At 39.9% G+C, this 12,012-nt stretch overlaps 1 protein-coding gene across 1 annotated transcript in view; it reads left to right on the top strand.

Moving 5' to 3' along the window:
- Positions 1-2,728: 2,728 nt before the first annotated feature.
- RBBP5 (Retinoblastoma-binding protein 5) overlaps positions 2,729-12,012 on the top strand; it is a 29,420-nt gene continuing 20,136 nt past the window's right edge. The window contains exon 1 of the mRNA XM_051215445.1: positions 2,729-10,480. The gene's annotated coding sequence lies outside the window, so the exon portion shown is untranslated. The remainder of the gene's footprint in view (positions 10,481-12,012) is intronic.

Genomic DNA, 12,012 nt, shown 5'->3' with positions numbered 1-12,012 from the left:
ATTTTGCTACGTAACATCCTTCGTTTGTGGTCAAACTCACAGTCACCCGGAGTAGACCGACGGGCTTCAATGAGTTGTAAGGAGCCTGGAGAAACCCAGTGCTTATAAGCGGGACGTTTCGCGAACCCACAACTAGTTTTACCCGCCATTTTCATGGCGTCATGCAATTGCAACCAATGCCCACCTATACTTTTCGGTGGAATGGTAGCTAGCCTAAAAGCTAGCTCGGTTTGATACTTGCAACAGAAGTTGCAAACAACTTGCTAACATCAATCCGTTGGTGGCGGTCACTTCGTTGGCCACTGAAAAGTAAGGCAAGATTGGTGCAGACCAAGGCATGGTCAGAGTCCAGATAGGTACTCCAAAAGGAGCGGCAGTCTTGTACACAACCACGCCAGCGGTAGCTGATCGCTATGTGATCAATCTGAGTTCAGGCTTGAGATGTAGAGGGAGGACGTCAGGTGGCACATCGGCGATGACTATGCCGAAAGTTAGTGCTAGCCAGAAACAGGTTGTGGTCTGTGCAAAGTTGCAGTAGACGGTCCCCGTTATCTGTCCTGCAACCAACAAGTCCCCATCGGCCACCTAAACGACTCTCTTCTGTGCCTAGACACCCGACCTGAGCATTCAAGTCTCCGGCTAGTACTACAATATCTGTCGAACGCACTTTCTGGAGAAGAACAGATAACTGGTGGTAAAACTCATCCTTGATTGCATCCGGGCTGCAATCTGTCGGGGAATAGGCGGAGATGACGAAAAGACATCGTTTCTCACGCCGATTTCTTCTCACTTTGATGGAACTCTCTAATCTAACAGTACATAACCGACTGTTAATGGGGATCCAGTCGATTAGTGCTGCCTCAGCTCTAGCGCTTAGTGCGACACCAACGCCAGCAAGACCAGACGAAGATGCCACAGGGTCCCCGGATAAGCGCACGTAAAACAAGCTTTTCGAAGCGACAGATGGAGATCGAATTTGTAGTACTTCGCCAGAGTCCTGAATACGGGTCTCGGATAGACAACAAACATCAATATTAAGACTTTCTAAAGACATAGCCAGCCCTATCTGTTGTCCGACCTGCATAAATGTGCGAACGTTGAAGACAGCCAGTTTGAATGGTGCACGTGGTTTCAGAAAAACTGCTTCAGTCCTCGTATTCGATGGTAACATACAATTTTCAACCGGACAGTGACTCGAGAACGTTTAGATAGAGTCGAATTTTCGCCACAGACGAGCTGCTGTATAAGTCGGAAAAAATAAGTATAGACAGAGTAGGAATAAAAGAGGGTGAATAATGATGTAGTAAATAATAATAATAATAATAATAATAATAATAATAATAATAATAATAATAATAATAATAATAGCGATAATAATAGCAATAATAATATTTGAATCATTTGAATGTTCGTCGAAGCAAGAGAATTAGTTTCCATGATCATAGACAGTTCAGTTCATTAATTGTGTATGGGCTGTGACACTGCCCGGGTGCCCAAACCGCGTGGTCTTGAAATAATATCCGCAAGAGATGACAGTAGTCGTGGACGTAACCCATCAGGGTCCAGTATCTTACAAGGTTTGACGTTAGTGATCAATGGAAGAACAGTTTCCTCAGTCACATATACAGATCCAATCACCGGTATTTCGGTGTGACTAGGACACGTGTTTTTAGCAATGTACGTAGAGTAGATCTCGCAAAAATGGTTTGATGAAGTTTCAGCTTTTCCCAGATTTGATTGAGCTAGTAAATCTGAATTTTCGTGTAACAGCAATGGGGAAATACCACCACTACGTTTTAATCTCCATTTAACGTACGAAAACAATCGTTTCGGACAAGTACGGCTGTCATTAGCCAACACCAGAAGGCTAATTGCCTCTTATATGAGTAATGTTTTGCTCTAACAACAAAACATGCAAAGCCAATGGGAGTTGAGCTTTGAGCACCTTTTATAGGCAGTGGGATTTAAGCGGGTACACGTCTTATAGAACCACTTCTTACACTCATCACATTGCATTCCTTCTTTCACATGAAATAAGCAATATAGCTGCCCACGTTTGTGAGCAGAGCCGACCATCATAAAAATCAAGTAAAAATGGCAACACAAAAGTGGATATGTAAAAATATTTCAAAATTTAACCGAATAAATCAAGTCAGAGTCGATCTGGTATGCTTTGATGCAATAAATACTCAAAAGTAAAGTCAATACACACAAGTACGATATCACTTTCAGTCAGCTACAACGTAGGACCAGGCACATATATTCATCAGTCCAAGTTGTCATACCTCATTAATACAACAATATGGACACTGGATTGATAAAAGTAGTCAATTCAGAGGTGATAATATATAAAAGAAAGATTGCAATAAGGATATAGTACAGGAAGAAAGAATTAGTTCGTAGAAAGAAAGATATGAAGCGATTTTAATCTCTTAGTTTAAGGGAAGACAGGGAGTGTATACACCGACGCCATTGTGACCGATTGTGAGCCATGTCACCAAGAGTCTCCAACCATTGGTTACGATAGTCACGCGGACCCCAAACAAGTAGTCTGCATCTACCAACATGGCTCAGACTACAAGTTAGTGTCTTCAAGCACTGATGCCACTTCTTGGTTTGGCCGCCCCTAACTTTCTTCCAACCATTTCCAATACCGGTTAGCATTGCACGTCGTGGTAATCGGTGTTCGGGCATACGTAACACGTGACCCAACCATCTCAGTCGATGAAGATTAACAAACTCATCAACTGATTTACCATCATTCCCTAATACCCTCTATCTGTCTAACCTCACTATTACTTACCCGGTGATCCAAGCAGACGCCAGCAATATTTCTAAGGCATCTGTGGTCACGTGTTACGTATGCCTGAACACCGACTACCACGACGTAACCAATGGTTGGAGACTCTTGGTGACATGGCTCACAATCGATCACAATGGCGTCGGTGTATACACTCCCTGTCTTCCCTTAAACTAAGAGATTAAAATCACTTCATATCTTTCCTTCTACGAACCAATTCTTTCTTCTTGTGCTATATCTCTATATGCAATCTTTCTCTTATATATTACCACCTTTGACCTAACCACTGCTGTGAATCCGGTGTTCATCTTGTTGTGCTGATGCGGTATGGCAACCTGGACCGATGCACATATGTGCCTGGTCCTACGTTGTAGCTGACTGACTGTGGTCAAATACTAGTAGCTTGCGAATATCTTCTACTCTTAAAGGCCATGTTTCGCTGCCGTAAATTAAAACAGAACGGACTGCCGCGCAGTATACTCGTCCTTTTATTGATAGACGGATATCTCGCCTTCGCCATAGGTAACGTAAGTTGGCAAAAGCCAAACGAGATTTTCGAATCCGTGCTGAGATTTCGTCAGACACCAGCCCATTAGGGCTGATCAGACTTCCAAGATAAGTGAAGTTGTCATCGCGTTCGACTACTTCACTCCCTATCCTTAGTTTAGGTGTTGGCGCAGGCCAGTCCTGAAGCAACAACTTGCATTTAGAGGGAGAGAAGCGCATTCCAAACATTCTGGCGTTGTTGCTTAGTGCTACCAAAAGACTCTGCATTTTGTCAGCGTCTTCACCAAACAGGACTGTGTCATCTGCGTATTCTAAGTCGATAAGTGACCTGGAAGGAGATCAATACCCGAGAATTCAGTCGACGAGAATGTTATTTCCATCAATAGGTCTATGATGAAGTCAAACAAAAATGGAGAAAGTGGACAGCCTTGACGGACACCACTTGAGGTTGCAAAAGCAGATGACAGTTCTCCATAAGCTCTGACACAACTAGTAGTGTCCGAGTAAAGAGCCTTCACAAGGTTTATGTACTTCTGAGGCACGCCTTTCAATGACAGACACTGCCACAGAATCTCGCGGTCTACCGAGTCAAATGCTGCTTTTAAGTCAAGAAAGACTACCATTGTCGGACGCCGATAAGTGTGCATGTGTTCTAGAACCTGACGAATGGTGAATATGTGGTCGATGCAGCCACGACCAGGTCTGAAGCCAGCTTGATTCTCTCGTGTTTGCAGTTTACGAGTCTTAGTTAGGCGTCTGATAATTATCGAGGCTAGTATTTTAGATACTAAATTAGTTAAACTAATCCCTCTATGGTTGTCACAGGATGATTTTAACCCTCTCTTATATATTGGGACGATAAGTGATTGCGACCAGTCAGATGGAATAACGTCTAACTCCCAGATCTTAGCTAAAATATTAATCAACCTAATCGCTAAAATTGGACGACCATCCTTAAAGACCTCTGGAGCCAATCCATCTGGATCAGCTGCCCTTCCTCGTTTCAGATTAACTATAGCCTTTTGAACTTCAGCTGGAGTTGTGGGACCTACTTCAATGTTCCATTCACACTGTCTGGGAATGGAGGGTAGTTGTAGAGTAGCTGAAGGCCAGTTGAACTGTTCTCTGAAATGTTCCGCCCACCGTTCTAAACGTCTGGACTGGGAGCAGATGAGAGTATCGTCTTTTTCCGATATAATCTCACTTACACTTGATTTATTAATTCCAGTTTCTTTTATTAGTCTGTAGAGCTGTCTTGTGTTCCCTATAGTCGCCGCCTTTTCCATCTCTTTTGCTTTCGTTGCCCACCACTGTTCACGGTCGTTCCTTAGACTTTTGCCTAACCTAGATCTGATTTGTTTTCTCTCATCATCGTGTTCAGAGCCTGATGGGACGAGTTTGCGAGAATCCATCAGTGTGATAGACCTTGAGGAAATCCACTGGTTCTTTGTAACCCTGTGGTTTAGATCACTGATAGATGTCACTGTTGTTTTCACAGCTGTTTGTATGTCTTTCCAAGCAACATCTGGGTCAGCCTCGTCTTCAGAACTACCTAATTGTGACCTCAGTTGTTCTTGGAACCTACTTTTGGTTTTCTCGCTACTCAATTCAGTTCTAATGGGTCTTTTTAGTGTGGCTTTTTTGCGTCCAGTGAGGCGCAAGCAGATGCGTGCCCGTATTAGGGCGTGGTCGGAGTCCAAGCAGGTACTCCAGAATGAGCGACAATCTTCTACCGACCCTCTGGAACTATGACTGATGGCAATATAGTCTATTTGAGTCCATCGTTGGTTTGGTGTAGGGGGTCGCCATGTTAGACTATATCTCTCCTTATGCTTAATATTTGTGTTTGCTAAAAATAAACGATTGTCTGAGCACAGTTGCAGCAGACGATCACCATTGTCTGTTCGTTGTGCCGGAATACTAAAATACCCACCTAAATGCCTTTCTGTTTGGTTTAAACTACCTATTTAGGCATTAAAGTCACCTGCTACGAGTACTATGTCTGAACGTTTAGCTTTCTGAAGAAGTTCAGAAAGCTTTCTGTAAAATCCATCCTTCACATCATCCGAGCTGTAGTCGGTGGGAGCGTAGGCAGAAACGACAAAAGGGCAACGACGTGTGTCCCTATCCTTCCGAGTTCTTACGTAGCCGTTTAGTCGAACAGCATATAAACGACTGTTAACAGGGATCCACTCTAACAGTGCTTGTTCCACCCTCATGCTTAGTGTTATGCCCACACCTGCCAGTCCATGAAAACTGGTCGTTGGGTGAATAGATACACGGAGGATGTATTCATTGGCTCTTCATTTTGCCGAGGTGAGGTCAAGTGAATGACCACAATGGGATCCTGTATGCGTGTTTCGGAGACACAGCATACATTAATGGAAAGAGACTCTAGGGTTTTAGCCAAGGAAGCCTGTTGACCGATTTGACATAAGGTGCGTACGTTGAAGGCACCAATGTGTAGTTTGGAGCGAGGTTTCAGTAGACCTGGGACAGAGTTTTGAGCACTAGAATCGTTGGCTATGGTGACACTTGAGGAGGAAGCCGAAAGAGGAGATTTAGAGTTGAAAGTCGATGTAGGAGGAATAATAGGAATTGAAGACGGAGGTTGATTATGAAAACAGTGGTCTTGAGTGCTGTTAGAGGTATGAGGGCGGTTATCACTTCCCGGTTGCCCACACCGAGGAAGGGTTCTTCTGGAGGTACCTGAAAAGGAAATTTGATTAGAGGTGGTCTTAGTGACCTGAGAGCGTGACCGCAGTGCCCAAGGGACAACTGCTCGAGGTCGGTCACACACGACCTTTTTATGGGTGATTTGTGTGTTAGCTCCGTACTTGTTGAGACCTTACCGCCGGAGACGGATATCTGTGGGATAAGGCGAGGTGTGCATTTTTAGGGTCGACCTTTTCTTACCCCACCCCTCCTTGTGGGAAGTCAGCATCGCTGTCATGCTGGTTGTCTGAAGGAAACACTTTACTGCTGTCACACCTCTGTACAGTCAGCAGTACAACTTCGCCTTCGGATCTTGGATTTGTTGCTTTTAGTCTTACCGCTCTTCAACTGACCTGTCTGACATGGTAGAACCTTGAGGAACGGTTGTTGCAGCCAGTATAGCTCGGTTGCTTCATCACGATAGGCAAGCCTGACCACCACGTCAAGGTAGCAACAACGGTCGGGACAATATCACTTCAACTGAACTAAAGTGAATTAAAGTGGAAACAGTAGTTTTAATGCGTAATTTACAACCGAAACAGTAAATTTAACTCAACGAGGAATAACACCACTGTCCTTATGTCTCCCCGGGACCTTCCACACTGCCCATTATTTTTCAAAGCTGGAACTAGGTGAAAATAGTAAAGGTTGTCTTTTTACTACTTGGCACCGTGATATGAAAGATAAGTGTACAGGACTGGTATCTGTTAGTCCATCAAGACTCCTGTATTGGTGCTCATGAGGTCGTGTAACTCAGTATATTAAGACACTAGATATGACTCAAAATGTAACTCAGTAACATATCTACCTTAGTTTTTCCTACATTCTTCGTAAAAGCGAGTTATGTTCATTAGATTGAAAGATATTTTAACTGCAGTTTTGGTTTTTTTTTTCGTTAATCGCTTTTCATTCATTCATAAATTATATACCCCTTCTCCTTTCGATTTCACGATATCATTATTTGCAATATTTTTTGTACCATTCAGTTATAATCAATACATCCCGAGAAAAATGTGTCACATTCCGAGCTTCCATACACTTGTACCTAAGTTTATGTTCTATAAACCCCTTTTGGAGTTAAGCTTACTGAAATTACGTTTTTGATTTATATGATTCATAACCTTCCTCAACTATGATCTTTGTTAGCGCACTCATCTAGAAAGTTCTTGGGAGGATGATTAATTAAAATAATTTCTCGGAAAGTTTTGGGAGTTGTTTCAATCAAAGTACGTCAATTTATTCCCTTCATAATTCTCAGTACCATCTAGAAGATTTTCAGGCTGTTGGTTAGAGCATTTACTTCTCAATCATTAGGTTATAAGTTAGAATCGCTTCCCTTCTACTTTGATTTGAGAAGGTGAGTAATATCACTAACCCTCAAAAACGCTTCGCGAAGCTTAGATGCATTTCTGGTTTCCAACTTATGTTACTGCTGTATTGTGAACAGAGTATTTGGTCCAAAAATCAGAGTTAACATCAATGTCATTTTTTGAACAGCTATTCACATATCCTCCTCATAATTACATCACTGTAACTACTGGTTCTCTTGTTTCTAAGCTAAGCGCAGAGGGTTGTTAACTGTTGATTTTCGCCTTCGTCCAACCACAAGGTATCCATCCTTGGACCAATAGGTTATCAAAGTTTTGGGAAGGTCTGGCACAGATATACTTTGGCTCAATTCGTCACATCACATAAGCATGACGAGAAAACAACAAGCTGAATAGCAAACGTAATAGGAATAATAGCAGTGATAACGAAGAAATCTGGCAATATCGTTGATCGTTATACAGTTGGTATAGCTCAGCGCTTAATGTAACGTTTATTTTTTAGAATGACCTTAGTATTGTTGCATCATATGATCGTCGTGGTCGTTATATTTATACTGGGAACTCAAAAGGCAAAGTAAGTGAAACAATATTTTTTGTTCATTTCATGAATACTTATCATTTTTCCTCATTATCTTCTCAAATGCTCGAATTTCGGATATTTAATAAGTCGACAGTTCGTTTTAATAGATATTCTATCAATGACGTTGGAACTCTTAATTTGTTGAAGAGTTTGTTCAGGGTTTTTCTGCTGAGGTACGAATCTATAATTATTTTTCAAAACTACCCCAACAGAATTTTCACTAGACAGCTAGTTCATAGAATACCCAGGGGTTAGAATATTTCTTTAGAAAATTTTTATGTAACTTGACTATAGAAACGCTGTCTTATCTCCGTTTTCGAAGTTGTTTTCTGGTATTTAATACATATTTGTTTTTTGTAATTTATAGATCTTCGTAATACCTTGCTGTTCAAACTGTGATCACTTATGTTGATGTACTAATGTATAATTCTTTAATTGTTTTGGTTGTTTAAGTGTTATTCCTAACAAACTTATTAATAAACGACTACAAAACTAAGTGAAACCTGAGTTTCAATAGGGTTATGACACCAGAAAATTCTGACGTTTCCGTCTATTACGCTAAGGAATCAAATAGATAGATAAATATGGACGTCAATTCGGCCATGTGTCTTTGAAGCATTTCTTACGTATTGTGGAATAACCGATTGCGTATTACTGGGATTAATCGTACGACACTAGGAAAATGTAGCAAATCAACTGATAAGGTTGTGAATATTTATCGACTGTGACAGCTTGAATATGTGTTATTTCTGCCCAAACCACCTATATTGACGCAAAATGTTAATCGGAATAGGAACAGTCTAGAGGAAAGTAAGCGCTCGTGATACCAGGACATGGCATCACTTTATGAAGTCATTGGCCGTTGGACTGAGTCATGCTTGTAGATGCAGGCTACCTGGTTGGGGTTCACGCAACAACTACGATCAATGACTGAAGATGGGTGGTATTGTTAAAAGTCATTCACAGCAATACAGATCCATTCAACCTTTGTCTTGCACTAATTCTTGAGCTTTAATGTTTCATCGTACTTTCTATCTATTCTTTTCGAACGTTATTTTCTGATATTTAATTTTTTTTATACCATAATTGGTACTACTATTATGTTGACTCTTGCTATTTATCTCTCTAATTTCTCCTCGTGATGTAGTATGGGAACTCGAGTTGATGCATATATGCACCATGCTATGTCCACTATAACTAACTGAACTTCACTACTTTTTTATGTATACTGTACTTAGTTTACACATTACTGTGTGATTTTAGAATTAAGAACATTAACTGTTTGGCCGATCTAGATTTAGATCACATAACAAATCTAATCAAGTGTTAACTAATGCATACCTTTAATTCAGATAACAGACAAATACAAAACTTAATAATGTGACATTGAAAGTTTGTTTGTCAGTTGCAGTTTAGCTAACTGAATGATCATTTATTTGTAATAAAGCATTCTCCATTTATTTCGGTAAGAAAAGGTAAGTAGAATCACTAGCCATGTATGTATACAAAATATAGGATTCAAAATTGATTAAATATACCTATAAATAATTAGAGAATTACACAAAATAACTATGTAACAGTATATGGTTCTAATCCAGTTATGTTTTATGTGTTTTCTCAACCGTACTGTAACCACCTTTTTTTCAGCATTAAGTTGTCGACTGTTATTCTCAGTTGTTTCGTAGACTTCATTCATTCAGTCTGATAGTTTTTTTACATGACTTAGATCAACAGTTGCGAACTCCATAGACAAATATCATTTCGTGATCCTTTTATTTATTATTTTTTTGAACACATAAAGGACACCGAATACATATGCGCTACTCAATTCAATTAATTTGTGTGCGGATTATGGTAGTGCCCGGATGCCGAGACCGAAGCAGGTGGTTTTCTTAGGAGCCACACCCGGAGCCTTCGACCTAAAGGTCTGATCCACAAGGTAGTGGAACAACGTCAGAAGATGCAGTCCCATGGTGGCCGATGACCAAAAATAGGTTCACACGCCATTTGTTCTCTCAGGATCCTGGAACCCATGTAGACCATTGGTTTGGAATCAGGGTTTTCCAACCCCCTATGTGGATCGTCCATATCCACCAACCCGGTTAAAGCGCCGGACATTCGCTTTCCGTCCTCTCAATTTTGTAACCAACACCCGTGGCACATGAATGCAGTGAATCGGACTTTTTTGACAGTGGCCGAATACGTGTAACCATGTGAGAGCATTTTGAGAGGGATCCGACTCTCCTCACCCTCGGTATTTGAGGGTTTTGTGATCTTAATAAACAGTAATATCTTGATTTAAAAGATTGTCCAAAATTTGTTAGTCATTCAATTGTTAAGTAATTTAATAGTAGTGATAATTTTATTTTCTCTATCTTTAAGTTCAAAAGCTTTTTAAATGTATTTAATATTGAATTGTAAAAATCCATTCACTTCCTACATATAGGTTTGTATATATGAAACGAAAGATTTCCAGTTGATCAGCTCATTTAAATCAACGTCAGCAGCGAATGCTGCCATTAAATCGATAGAATTCGCTAGACGTGGGGAGTAAGTTCAAATTCTTTTTTTTGTATGTGTATTACAGTTAACGTATTTATTTACTTGATGCACTTAAATTCTGGTACAAATGAGTACAAGAAAAAAGTGTATATTACATAATATACAAAGATAACATAGCGAAGAAATCAAAGTGAGAATGGGAGTAAAATTACAAAATAATAAATGAACATGTAGTGTATGATAAGAGATATACTTAAGTTAATACTACAATCAAGAAAGACTTTATTAAGTTAAGGAGATTCCTGTCAATTTTATATAAACTGTAAAAGATAACTATATTGGAATCTTTACTGGTTTCTATTTTAACCTATCCATGATAACTTCTCAAGCTAATAAGTCGCGCCATCTCTAGAACCCCAACCATGGATTTATGATGAATCGAAAAATACTAGTCTCAAACTGCTTTCTTTAATTGTTGGCTAGTATGCTTTTCGCTTTAATGTACTTATATTTTTAATTATTTATTTGATTTTGAAGGTAATTTTCACCACAAACGGACATCAATCTACGAATTATTGAACACTAGTGAGCCACTTAATGACTATTTTGTCCGTTGTTATTACCAAGTCCTGCATTTAAATAGCCGTATGTAGAGACAATAAAAACAAACTAACGAAAAAACAATCTTCTTATTTGTACTATATGTGTTTTAAGGATAGTCAAAATGTTGAATATCCTTAGCTTGTACTAAGTTAGCACAAATGGTTTATAATTAGCTTCCGATCTTTGTATCATAAGTGCTGTTAGCGGGATATAAATTAAATTAAGACATGTTCCGTGCGAGATTGTGTTGAGGCAGGTCGACTGACAATTTCTTAACCAGTTAGAGCTAGTAGAGACTTGGAGAAGACTTTATAATCTTCTTATGTGAATTTTCTAAATGTATTAACGTTTTTCTTATTGTGACTCCTACTTCCATCCACCATTGTTATTTGGAATATAATTACGTTCCTGTTCAACCGCGTTTTGATTTGGAGAATTGTTGAGTGAATCCGTGTCCAATAAATACCAAGTAACAAGAGTAGTTGGGTCGTAATAAAAGAAATCGTAACAAGTACAGAGCTCATCATTCTCACACTTCTTAATTTATTAATCATAAGATAAAATCAACATTCTCCCTCTCAAATAATACAGTTGTTAGGAAACGGGTACTAGGTAAGGATGGCAAATCAATTGATGAAGTAGTGAAACTTCATCAGTTGAGATGGCTTGGACACGTGTTACGTATGCCCAACGACCGACTGCTCCGATGAGCGATGTTTTATGGTATAGGAGTAGATTGGAAGAAAGCTAGGGGCGACCAGACCAGAACGTGGCACGAATCCATGAAGTCACTGATAAGTGGACTGAGTCATGTTGGTAGATGTAGAATACCTGATTGGGATCCGCGAGATGATATCAACCGATGGTTAGAGACCTTGAATAACATGGCTCAAAATCGTTTGCAATGGCGCAGGTGCATACACTCTTTGTGTTCTCCCAAATTCCTCATGTCCCTTTCTTTTCTCTTTCCAAATTTA

This window comes from Schistosoma haematobium, chromosome 4 (genome assembly GCF_000699445.3).
Source record: "Schistosoma haematobium chromosome 4, whole genome shotgun sequence".
Classification (NCBI taxonomy): Eukaryota; Metazoa; Platyhelminthes; class Trematoda; order Strigeidida; family Schistosomatidae; genus Schistosoma; species Schistosoma haematobium.
This window is presented reverse-complemented; position numbering and strand designations above follow the sequence as displayed.